At 44.1% G+C, this 13,397-nt stretch overlaps 1 pseudogene; it reads right to left on the reverse strand.

The window, feature by feature from the left end:
- Positions 1–2,019: 2,019 nt before the first annotated feature.
- On the reverse strand, positions 2,020–3,783 carry LOC119801757 (annotated as a pseudogene).
- Between the last annotated feature and the right edge of the window lie 9,614 nt (positions 3,784–13,397).

A 13,397-nucleotide genomic window follows, 5' to 3' on the forward strand; every position in this document is an offset into this window, starting at 1 on the left:
ACCCCGACATCTGGAGTCTTATGCCTAACCAGGTTAGCCATGTGACCCAGAGCCTTGCTCCACTGAACGCTTATGGTCCGCCCCCCACCCCCGTTCTCACCAGCTGCAGCCATGTGATTTGGCTCAGACTCATTGTTTTGCTTCTTTCCAGTGGCTTTTTTTTTTTTTTATGCTTTCTGAAGGCCATTGCCGTTTCTTTCTGACGTCTGATACGGTGTGGGTGTGGTTTGGGTGTTGAAGGTCCAGGTGCTGTGTGCTGGGGCGCTGAGTCAGTAGAGCCCTCACGAGATGGGGCCTCGTGGCAGAGGTGGTTAGAGTCTTCGAAGAAATCAGTCTAGTTCTTGAGGGACCCTGGCTAATTCCTGTGAGTATGAGTTGTTATAAAGAGAAAGTCTGACCCCAGGATTTCTCTACCATCTAATTTCTCCGTTTCCAGCCACCTGACCTGGGATTTTACGTCTGCCAAACTGCATGCTATTTGAACCTTTTTCTTTGTGCTGCACCCCCAGGTGTTTATATAGCAATAGGAAATGGAACAATATAAGTTCTATATTTTATTTACCATTGTTCTGTTTTTGAAAAAGAAAGGGTACTCTGAAGTGTGAATTCACAACAGGAGTGTTATCAGTAGGCTTAAAAAAATTCAGCCCTTTGACGTCCTGATCTTTTTTTCTGGTGATCTATAGACACAGTATCCAGATACTTCAACCTACATTATGTTGGCTAAAATGGAAATCGTGAAAGAAGTGTTCTTAGCAGCATACTCTTTAAAAGTCAGAAAGTTTAGCTAGGGAAAAAGGTAAGGGGCAAATTTCTCTGTGTTGGGTGGGGTCAAGTGGAGAAAGGGCGGCTTGCTGGAGCAGTGAGAGCTCACAGGACTTGGACTCCTCACACCCGGTGTGGTAAGCGTCTGACGACCCTATGCTCACCTCCTCCCCATAGCTGAGGTGATTATAGAAATGGATAAATGGTTCCACTGGAGACACGGATGAGACTATCATTGTTCTTTTCTTCTTTTAGTAGGAAGAAAGAGGGCCAATTCTGTTTCTTAACCAAGACCCATGAGAATGCTGGCGATAACGGAGAATCAGGAACGGACTTTTACAGGGTGTGAATTCACTGCCTTACCTTTATTTTATTTTATTTGTTTTTTTTTTGTGTGTGTGGTTTTATTGTAACAAAGCACATGTACATTTTAACATTTAAAATGGGCATCTTTTTCCTTCCAGTGAAAACCAAAAAACTAAAAATAAAAAAAAAATTAAAAATAAAGTTACAGCAGAGAATGTGAGCTCCAAATAACCCCCTACAGGTTCTGCTGATTCTCCCATTGAGTGTTAGGGCTCAAGTCATCGTTAGGAGAGAATTTTATTTTAAAAGTGTCATCTTAAACTGCAAGGATGTCTGTTAAACATTACAATTAAACATGCCAAAGGAGAAGCCTGTTGTCACAATGCCCACTTATCCCCCCCCCGACACCTCAAACCCACCCTTGCTGACCATCTATAACCCCCCTTTTTTCTTTTTTCTTAAACAAGAGAAAGTAGACAGATACATGTTGGTAAATGCTAACTGTCTGTATTCACATAGACACAGTGTAATCTCTGAGCCCAATATGCAGAGAAAGGAAAAAAAGCTAGAATTCTATGCACTATTACACTGGGGCCTAGCAGCCCCCAGCCTCCAGCAGAGCCAAAGGGGCTGGAGAGCTTTTCTTTTCTCCCATGGAGCATGGTGGTGGTGGTGTTGAATCCACAGTTCGAGACAAGAAAGGATAAAAATGAATGTAGAACAGAGTAGTGGAGATTCTTTTCCCATTGTATTTTGCTCAAGACATTTCCCACCAAAATAAGTTGAGAATCATGGTGTTGAGAAGCGAGACCTCAAAAACAGGGCGACTGAGCACAGGAGGGATTGGGGAGGGGAGGGAAATGACTGCAACTTGCTCCCAGGGGCTGGAGAAATTTAATAAAATAAAAAGAAAATAAAAAAGAGGTCGGAATCCATCAGTGTTCTGTGCTAGTCATTCTCACCTTCATCCTCCTCTTCTTCTTCCCCTTCATCATCATCTTCATCTTCTTCACCTTCCTCTCCTTCATCAATATCTTACAAGCCTTCTTCATCATCATCATCATCATCTTCTTCTGCCTCTCCTTCTTCATCGTCCATATCGGAACCAAATAGTACTGCGAGGGGTTTGGCCCAATGCCGTCTTTGATGAGCTCTCCTAACTCATCTTCAGCTGCATCAGAGTGGTCAGTAAACCAGGTAAAGAAGCTCTCTGGCTCTTCGTGTTGTCTCTTTCTGCTGGCCTTATTCTGTGTTTGACTCGAGCGTTTTGTCATATCCTTTCCAGATTTCCATTTGATTTCAGTGAACTTTGAGGATGGGTCACCACTCTCATTCAGATGAAATTCTTTGGAGAGAACTTTATTTTCGAAGTAAGGATTTTCATCAAAATAAAAAAATCTATTTTGTCACGTGATTTAATGCCTTCAAATTCTGTTACTTCAACTCTGGTTAAATAATGCAGAGTCTCTTCGTCTTCCTCCCCAAGCAGTGCAGACACTTGTGGATGGTTGACAAATGTGGTTACCCCCAAATTTGGGATTTTAGCGATCAATTCTGACCTCTTCTGAAAAAAAGAGTTGGCAGAGTTTGCTATATTTTTTGTTCTACTTTTAGTATTTCCTCACTGGCTTGTTCATTAAGTCTGTCTGTTTCATTTTGTACTTCATCAATGTGTTCAATTGCTTCTTGCTGTTCTTTTTCTCCCTTCGGCAGGCCGGGAGAGGCCGGCCTGTCCTCCAGTTTCAGGGCAGGAGCTGATTTGGGTTTCTTGGACTGAAGCAGGAGTGCAGATTGCTGTTTCCCGGGGCCATGGCACGAGGGAAGTGGCTAGAAGCCAGAGGCCAGAGGTCAGATGCACACAGCAGGAAGAAATCCGCAGGAACTGAGGTGGCCTCAGGTGTGGGAGATTTAAGTTGGCCTCCTACCTTACCTTTAGAAGCAAGTTTTTGTTTGTGATTAAAAAATTTTTTTTAGAGTATCCCACAGGTGTGGGTGTTGTGCTTTCGTGCATGTTGCCATGAATCTCAGAGACAGATTTATCAAGCTAGAATAGAGCCCCACAATTGAAAGGATTGAAAGGGATGGGGCTACCTTTATATAAAATCAGGTGTCTGGAGAACCAGGTGACACATGGCACCCACCTGCTGGGAGTTTGCAAGTGAGGAGCCCAGATCTCATAAAACAAATAGCACTGCAGCCTAGATCAGTGGGGAGGAGAGAGAGGGAGAGAGGGGGGGAGGAGAGGAGGGAGAGAGGGAGAGAGGAAGAGGGAGAGAGAGGGAGAGAGAGAGGGGGAGGAGAGAGGGAGAGGGAGAGAGGGAGGGAGAGAGGGGGAGGAGAGAGGGAGAGAGAGAGAGAGAGAGAGAGAGAGAGAGAGAGAGAGAGAGAGAGAGAGGAAAGCTCATGTGGGGCCAGAGTCGGGACTGTGGTTGAGCTGCTGGGTGACTTCTAGGGTGAGGGTGGGAGAAGGATGGGGACAGCAGTGAGGCCAGAGTGGGGACACCAGGAAGGAAACCTGCAATGGGGAAGGAATCATGAGTTACCTAGCTTTTCCAGAACACTGAAGATCCTGGGCAAATACTTTCATCATTGAACATGGAGCCTATTGGGTCTCTAACTCACACTGGGTCTGGATCCCCCACCTCCTCCTAAGGGCACATCTCCAGCGACAACTTGAGGAAACTTCGCGAGCTCTGTGGTCCAGAGAGACATGGCTAAGAGAGAGCACAGAGAGACAACGGCTCACTCACTCACAGCTCTGGGATTGTTAACTGTACTTGCGTTTCTAGGCTACAGTACACAGTTATCCGGCAGGATTCCAGCTTTCCAAAGAGCAGTTATTACCTAGAACAGGAACTCTGGAAGTGGAACGAACTGGACTTTGTTCCTATTGAAAACAACCTCTGCTGGTATCTGACAGCTGTATCCCCAACCCTCACCCCTGTGTCTATGAGCAGTGGTGACGACGGTCTGTCTGTGTTTGGCTTGTTAATTAGCCTCTTGCTGAGAGGAAAGTGATTTATTATATATGGAGTTAGGGAATTGTTTCACAGTACCAACAGCAGAAGACTGGTACTCTCTTAAGTCATTTGTGTCTTTCTTTTCTCCCCTTAATCCTGCTTTGAACTGTCAGACTTAGCCCCCCCCCCCTCTCGTGTGTGTGTGTGTGTGTGTGTTCCAACTTCAGATCATTCCTCTGGTATCATCCATCTTATTGAGACAGGGTCTTTCACTGGCCCATTGCTGCCCAATAGCTTAGGCCGAGTGGTAGGTCATTGAGTTTCAGGGATCTGGTGTCTCTCAGACTAGGATGACAAACAAATACCTCCATACCTGCATTTTATTTTGGCCTGGGTTCTGGGGATTGAACCCAGGTCCCTGTGCTTGCATGACAAATGCTTAAAATATTCCCCCAGGCCAAATATATGGTTTTCCATAGGCGCAGACTATGAAATAAAGTACAAAAAGCAAGCGCAGATCTCAGTTGCTTGCTATGAGACAGTCTGGGTGCCACTACCAAAGTCTTTAGTTTTCCTATTTCTTCAGGACTGTCTGACTGTGGCCAACTGCTTTTAAGATCAGCTTGCTATATTTTCACATCTATATTAATTATTATTTTTTTTTTTTTTGGTTTTTCGAGACAGGATTTCTCTGTGGCTTTAGAGCCTGTCCTGGAACTAGCTCTTGTAGACAAGGCTGGTCTCGAACTCACAGAGATCCGCCTGCCTCTGCCTCCCGAGTGCTGGGATTAAAGGCGTGCGCCACCACCGCCCGGTTATATTAATTATTTTTATGTAGCTATGACAGTTACTTGATGCTAACAATTTAGAAGCAGAAGGTTTTATTTTGACTTGCTGATCCAGGGCTTTCAGTCCATGTCGGCAGCCAGAGTGTAGCAGAACAGAGAGATTCCACCAGGAGACATAGAAAAAAACTGCAGGAAGGGGCCAGGTCAAGGTATCATAGCTTCAGTAACCTATATCCACCATTCAGGCCACACTGCCCACTTTTCAATATCTTGCAATAGTACTATCATTATCAATCAAGGGTTAACTCATTGATTAGCTAAGAGCAGAAAGACTTAAGTATCACAGACACATCCAGCTACCAATGCTTTGGGAATTTCTCTGTCTAATCAATAGTTAGTACTAAGCATCATATGCCTTAGAACTTTTAGGTTTTAAATAAAGTAGCTGAGTCTGCTCAAACCCAGGTTACTATAATCCAGGGTATCTTTATAAGAAACATTGATAGACAGATGAAAGTGACTGTTGGCCAATCAAGGGCTGCACTTTTATGGATGTTGTTAAGTATGTGAAGTGAGTGAGAAGACCCATTCTAAATGTGGGCAGCATCACTCCTGGACAGGGGTCCTGGATTGACTATAAAGGAAAAAGCCAGTTGAGTACCAGCAATAATCGCTCTCTGCTTCCTGACTGGGTATGCAACACGGCAGCTGTCTCTTGCTCATGCTGTCCCGACTTTGCTACCGTGCTGAACTGGATTCTGCAACTGTGAGCCAAACTATCACTTTCCTTCCTTAAAATGATGTCGTTAAGATTTTGACACAGCATTGATGTGGGATTTGGGTCTGTATGCTATGAATATGTTTGATTACCATTAGTTAATAAATAAGCTGCTTTGGCCTATGGCAGGGCAGAATATAGCAAGACAGGAAATCCAAGGGGAGATACAGGAAGAAAGAAGGCAGAGTCAGGGAGATGCCAGTTAGCTCTCAAGGAAATAAGACATGTAGATAATGAGGTAATGCCACAGCCACGTGACAATACAGAGATGAATAGAAATGGGTTAATTTAAGATGATAGGACCAGCTAGCAGTATGCTTGAGCCATTGACTAAACAATGTTGTAATTAATATAGTTTCTGTGTGGTTATTTGTGTCTGAGTGGCCAGGAAACAGTCTCTGCTTACATGGCATCAAGAGAAGCAAGGAACATAACCTGCATCTAGGAACTTTGGGAAGACATCATAGGTAGTTTGTAGCAAATATGGTGAAATAATCATGTTTGTGGAACAATGACCACAGAAAGCATGAGGAAGGGAGCTGCCATCCTCCTCCCTTGTAATCAGGGCAGTGGGATGCACTTTGCTCTACCTATACTAAGCCAGGACAGACTCAAAGTTGCCAGAATTCTAAGTGGGACACAACACTTTAACATAGGATCATTGGTCAAGATTTCCCTGGAGAAGTGGGATTTGAGTTTAATTGTTTTTTAAAAAATTACTTTAAAAACATAGTTATGTTTATTCATTGAAAATGATATATTTTTGAATGACAATATACAGTGAAAAAACCAACCATCCAAACAAACAGACTTTAAATTATTTCAAATCCCTAGCCGGTTACTCTGAAATACAGGGACAATAAGTCAGTGTTCCCAGGGATTCTCAGAATTTTCAAAATAATAAGTATGTTAAATATACATCTAGCAATCTTCATACTCTATTATTTGAATAGCTAAAATCCTTGTTCAAGGAATAAGATACACTGTATTTCATAATACTTACAAAGAGTCACAGCCCACAGGAATATTCAAACAACAAAAAGCATAATTTAGAATCCAGGTCTCTCAGTACAATGACAGCCCCTCATGGAACCAATCTGAATTTGATTCTTGAAGTAACCATATAATGTGATGATGAAGAGGTCATAGGCTCTAGAGAGTCATGGCAGGGAGCCTCTAAGGCACGGTATGGTATAAGAACACAAGCTTCCCTTTCCTATTTCCTATAACCTGTGTGGTCATTCCCTGTTATGATAAGGAAATCAAGACTTATGTACACTTTGGCTGATGTCTAAGGGTTGCTGGGACACTCTGATGACACTCTATCTAGTACCAGAGAGCTGCTTCTATGTGATGTCTCTCCTACAACCTCTGTTAGCCCATGCCTTACTAAAAGCTGTCTTTGAGGGCTGACTGCATAGCCCCAAATCAGGAAGCTCATAAGTCAGGTGTGTTGGCAATACCTGTAGCCCCAGGACTCCTGCAGCAGAGTCAGGAAGATCAGAAAGTTAAGGCCATCAGTCTTAGTTGGGGTTTCTATTACTGTGACAAAACACCTTGACCAAAAGCTTGGAGAGGAAGGGATTTTATTAGACTTCCACATTGCTGCTCATCATCAAAGGTATTCAGGACAGGAGCTCAAACAGGGCAGGATCCTGAAGGGAGGAGCTGATGCAGAGACCATGGAGGGGTGATGCTTACTGACTTTCCCCTCTTGACTTGCTCAGCCTGCTTTCTTTTAGAATCCAGACTGTTGCAGGGGGCCACTTGTTTGTCCCGGGCACCTGGCTAGCTTAGCCCCAAAATAACCACACAGAAACTGTATTAATTAAATCACTGCTTGGCCCATTAGCTCTAGCCTCTTATTGGCTAACTCTCACATCTTGATTTAACCCATTTCTAGTAATCTGTGTATCGCCACGTGGCAGTGGCTTACCAGCTAAGTTTCGGCAGCATGTCTTACTCTGGTCGTGGATCCATGGCATCTCTCTGACTCTGCTTTCTTCCTCCCAGAATTCAGTTCTGTCTTCCCCACCTGCCTAAGTTCTGCCCTATCAACAGGCCAGGGAAGTTTCTTTATTCATTAACCAATGAAAGCAGCACAGGGAAAGAAGAACCTCCTACACAATTTCTCCTTTTCTGTTTAAACAAAAAAGAAGGCTTTAACATAGTAAAATTACATATAACAGGTATCCAGCAAGAATTACAGTTACAATATTTCTATTTACTTTATCTTTTATCATAACTAAGGAAAACTATAACTATAACTACCTATCTATTCTTCAACTCCATCAAAGACACCAGAAGGATATAATATTACCTAAGTAAACAGGAAGTGCATTGTAAGCAACTTCCAAAACTCTAGAGTTGACAAAGACATCTTGCTGCCTGGACAGTCACCCAAAGTTCTTCTGTACCATTGGGGCATCCATCTTCAGCCTACAGGCCCATAGTATCCAGCAGGCTTTTCCATGAAGCAGGAAATTTCAAAGACTGTTTAGTCACTTTCTTCTGTGTCCTGCAGACTCTTTTATGAAGAAGGAACTCCAAACGATGATCTCACCTTTAGGCAAGTTCAGCAGTCATTTTTCTGTGGGTACTGCATGTCCAGTTCAGCAGTTCAGGCAAGAGCAGTTTCTTTCCCAAATGGCTAACCAACTCCATAAGGAGCCTTTTCAATGCCCATCATCCTTTTGAAGTAGCTTGTGCTGCCAGGAGCAGATGTGTCTCATTGTCATGAAAAGCCCTAAGTTATTAAACATTTTAAATGCCATATTCTGAACGTCTCTGAAAGATTTGAAGAATACCTACCTAACACAGTTTGGCATATTGCAGATTCAAATTCTTTTCCTGTGCCCCCATCGCCACCTCTGAAACTTTCAGGGAAGAGTTCCTAGGGTAGTGAAGGGGAGTTAGCACAGGCGGTCATTGGAACCATGCTGTGCTGAGTCATTCCCAGCCTTCACTGGCTCTGGAATGGTTTACTCTGCCTCTTGCTTGATACTACAGGAGTGCTGGTCTTGCCCCTCAGGGGAGAGCTGAACTGATCTTGTTCTGAGCCTGAAATAGCCCCATCTCTCACCACAGGTGTGCACCTCACCTAGGCAGCATACTAGATCTGACCCTGTGGTCAGGGGTGCAGATGAGCCTATCCCTCCCCTTCATCTGCTATCCAGTAGCATGGAGGAGGGAAAGATGCCCTTCCTCCTCCACCCCTTGCTACCTGTGTCAATCAAGAGAACTGGCCCTCAGGGTCATGAGAGTGAGAGAACTAGCCCTGCCCTTCACCAGCTGCGGCACACAAGAGAACAGGCTGGCACCAGTCTGGGCAGCACACCAGATCTGACCCTGTGTCAGGGATGCAGGTGAGCTGTCCCTGAGGGCATGAGAGCAGGTGAGCTGATTCCACCCCACCCACTCATATGCCTCTACAGTAATTGGGAGAGAGGATCCTGCACCTTGCCTGGGCAAGACAGAAGAGCTAGCCCTGGTAGTGTGAGTGTGGTTGAGCCAAATCTGAGGACCTGAGAGAAGGAGAACTGGTCCTGTTCCTTGCTGCAGGCTGCACTGGGTGAGCTAGCTGAGGCAATGCTGGAGAGCTTCCCTGGGTAGTGCTGGTGAAGGAAAGCTGGAGAACTCACCAACCCAGCTACCACCTAGATCCAGAACCAGGGCTATGAGTTAGTCCACGCTGACATCTCCCTCATCTGTGAACTGTTGGAGCATGTGAAGGGGATGAACCTACAGATCCCAAACAGCAGGACTTCATGATACAGGACAAAAACAGGACAGCCAAGAGGATCTCCAGTGAGAGTCCATTACCAGTGCTGTAGTGGAAGCCTCAAGCAGGGCCAATGACTCCTGGCAATGAACACTTGCAAGCAGACAAATGGACTAAAGGGTAAACTGTGTGACTCAGTGGGCCACACTACAGTATCCGTGACGAGATTCTCTTCCTTTGTTTAAAACAATAAAGGCTGTACCTCCATTCTGTCCCCTCTATTTCACTGATGAGCTTTGTAAGGTGCTCATCCTCCCCCTACCCTGTACCCCATTTCTGTTGTTTCCCAGCCTTACATATATATGTGTGTGTGTGTGTGTGTATGATTTCATTTGATTATTTAAATTTAGAAACCACAAATGAGGTAAACCATGATTTTAGTCTTTTTGAGACTGGCTTGATGTCTTTAATATTGTCTCCAGTTGCTGCCATTTGCCCATAAATAACACAACATCATTCTTCTGAAAAACAAACACTGTGTGAATATAGACACATGACTTTTTAAGGTGCTGAGAATAAGTGACAGTTGAGGGCTTAAGACATGTCTACCATTCCCTATGAATCCTAGGATCACTGTAGAAGACTGGGATGAGGAATATAAGAGCCAGAAATTAGGGAGAAGGACTGTGGAATGCTGTAATTGGGGCATGATGCAGCCAGTATAGCCATGACCTTACAGCAGTGACAGCTGCCTGCAATGGGACTGCACACAACTGGGCCTGTCTACAGCTGATCAAGGATCAGGAAGGGTCTCACAAGAAAGGGGTAAGTGAGACCCTGCTCGGCTAAACTATTGATGAATTCTGGGGGAGAAGCAGCCATTGCCTTTATCCAAGAACCCACTTAACCCAAGCCCACCAGACTCCATGGTTAAATTCAGGGAGTCATACATAAAACAAAGAGGCATGAATGTCAGAGCAGAACTGGTATGGAGGAGTGGGGTGTGAAAGCAATGTGGGGGTGTTAAGTAGGAGTGGTAGTAATTAGAATGCACTATATACACATATAACGTTGTCAATAAACAAACTGAGTAAAGTAATAAAAATCCCATTGTATATGTTCAGCACATTTGCCTTATCCATTCCTCTGTTGTGGGATACCTAGGTTGGTCCCACGACTTAGCCACTGTGAACAGTGTTTACAAAATGAGCATGTGCCTCTGTTATAGTGAGCTTGGCCCTTTCAGCTAGATAGCCAGGAGTGGGTTACATGGAAGAGCCATGCAAACGTGAAATAAATGGTTCTTCCTCACAGAGGGACATCATGGCATGTGGCCATGACCACATTCTTTTCGTCTTGGCCTCTCGTGGTGTCATATTGCATGTGCTAAATGTGCTGATTTGAATCTCAGTGGTTCTCATAGGCTCAGATATTTGAGCACTTGGTGCCCAGTTGGTGGAACTGATTGGAAAGGATTAGAAGGTGTGGCCTTGTTGAAAGAGGTATGCCACTGAGGGGTGGTGGGGAGTTGGTTTGGGGGCTTCAAAAGCCCATGCTATTCCCAATCTCTTTCTCCTCTCCTCTCTTCTCCTATTACATATAAGGATGTAAGTTCTCATTTATTGCTCCAGCACCATGCCTTCCTTCCTGCTACAATACTCTCCACCATGATGGTCATGGTCTCACCTTCTGGAACTGTAAGCTCCCTATCTTAGTTAGGGTTTCTATTGCTGTGAAGAGACACCATGACATGGGAACTCTTGCAAAGGTAACCATTTAATTATGGTCACTTGCTTACAGTTCAGAGATTCAGTCCATTTTCATCATGGTGGAACCTGGTGGCATGCAGCCAGACATGGTACTGGAGAAGGAGCCACTACATGTTGATATGCAGGCAACAGGGAGTAGAATGATGCCCTGGGCATGACTTAGGCATACATGAGACCTCAAAGCCCACCCCATAGTGACACCCTTCCTCTAATAGGCCACACCCACTCCAACTAAGCCACACCTCCTAACAGTGCCACTCCCAAAGAGTTTATGGGGCCAATTAAATTCAAACTACCACACACCTCAAAGACTGTTTCTTGTATAAGAAGTCTTGGTCATGATATCTAAGAACAGCAATAGAAAGATAACTAAGACATTAACCTTGGATGTAGTCCCAAGATGACAGAGAACTTTGGCTTTGTCATTGAGTCCAGGGTTGGCATTCAAATACACTGTTCTAAGAAGGATGCCGGGGCTTCCTAAGTTACCAGTTTCTGTGTGATTTGCTTTGTTTCTGTTGTTGTTTCTTCCACCCTTACTTAATTTTGTAAGTAAGATCAGTGTATTAAATTCTGTGTTCAAAATCCAGTATTCTAGGTTTTTGGACCGCTGTCCTGACTTCCCAGTGTTCTGGTCTCCTGGTTCTCTTTCTCTGTAGCATAGTAAAGGGTCAACCTCAGATCCTATGATTTTGTCTGCGAAATTTAACAGCAGTTAGATTTTTTTGCTTTTACCTTAGGCCAGTGGCATAGGCTAGTAATCCTAACTATTTGGGAGACCAGGGTGGGAGGACTGTTATTGCAAAGCCAGCCTGGGTGCCTTAGTGGGACACTGTCTCAAATAAAAAGTGCAAAGGGGGCTGGGACATCAAAGTACAGTGTATATGTATGTATTGAACACATGACATTCAGGTAGTGAGTAATTAAACTTTGTACCAACACAAGGATTTATTGTAGTTTTGAGCTGGAAACCCTTAAGTGCCCTTTCTAACTATATTAAACCATATGAATATGTAATAAATTGATGTAGATAGTGGGTACCCCACTGGACCACGAAATACTTGAATTTAGTATTTCAGCAACCAGTATTCAAGTTCCCTCTGCATTCTCTCCTTCTGTCCTCCCCAGTCCCTACCCACCACTAATCTTGCTAATGTAGGTTGATTTGCATTTGCTGATTTCCTGAATGTTGTCATCTACCTGTTGCATTTATGAGTATGTCTACCCAAATTGTTTGCCTGTTTTAATTGGATTCTTTTGTCCTTATCATATTGTCTGAGTTCCTTGTGTATTCTGGATGTTGGTTCCTTGCCAGGGTAATAGTTTGCAGGCATCTCTCTCTATTCTGTAGATTGTCTGTTTTGTCTGCTGATTCCTTTGCTGTGTGAAAACATTTTTAAATCCCATTTGTCTATTTTTGCTGTACTAATCTGTGCATTAGAATCTTTTCCAAAAAGTTATTGGCCATATCAAGTCCTGGCATATTTCTTTCTTACAGGCATCATTAGAAATGTGGCAAAGGTTTCATATAGGGTTTACATGTGAACCTGGAGCCCAAAAGTAGTTTTCTCTCTCTCTCTACTTTCTTCCTTCCCTTCTTCCTTCCCCCTTTCCCTCCTTCCTTTTGTGGTCCCTCACAGTCCTCTTAAATGTAGAAACACAGTTTGCTTTTTAAGTCAAATCCAGACTTCTAAATTGAACTTAATTTTGTGTTAGCATGGCATTTTAATGAAACAAAATCTTAGCTCAAACCCTGTGCCTAGAGGCTGGAGAGAGTTCAGTCAGTAAAATGTTTTCCTTGAAAGCATGAGGACCATGAAGACCCAAGTTCAACCCCCACACCTACATCCAAAAGCTGAGCCTGGTGGTAGGTACTTATAATGCCAGTGCTGGATGAAATGGACAGGAGAAGATGCCTGGGCTTCCTCACCAGCCAGCCTGGACCAATCTGCACCCCTCAGGCTGAGAGAGAACTTTCTTTTCATGATGTGGTAGAGAACATTCTTGAAGAATGTCCTGATGTGGTCCTCTGGCTTCCATTCCCCCATAAAGGCACATGCATATATGCCTGCACACACACACACACACACACACACACACACACACACACACACACAGTCATACACAAAACAAAAACAGCTCTCCCAGTGCCTGGTACTGTCCTCCTGTACTCCAATGTTTTCCAATTCCCCTGGGGCCCAATTCTTCATGTCAGGAAGGGCTGCATGGGCACCAGCATGCCCAGTCTCCTGCCCTCCACAGAGATCTTCAGTCACTATCACTCTCCAGACTTTCTCCTTCTGTTTTCAT

This window comes from Arvicola amphibius, chromosome 15, assembly GCF_903992535.2.
Source record: "Arvicola amphibius chromosome 15, mArvAmp1.2, whole genome shotgun sequence".
NCBI lineage: Eukaryota > Metazoa > Chordata > Mammalia > Rodentia > Cricetidae > Arvicola > Arvicola amphibius.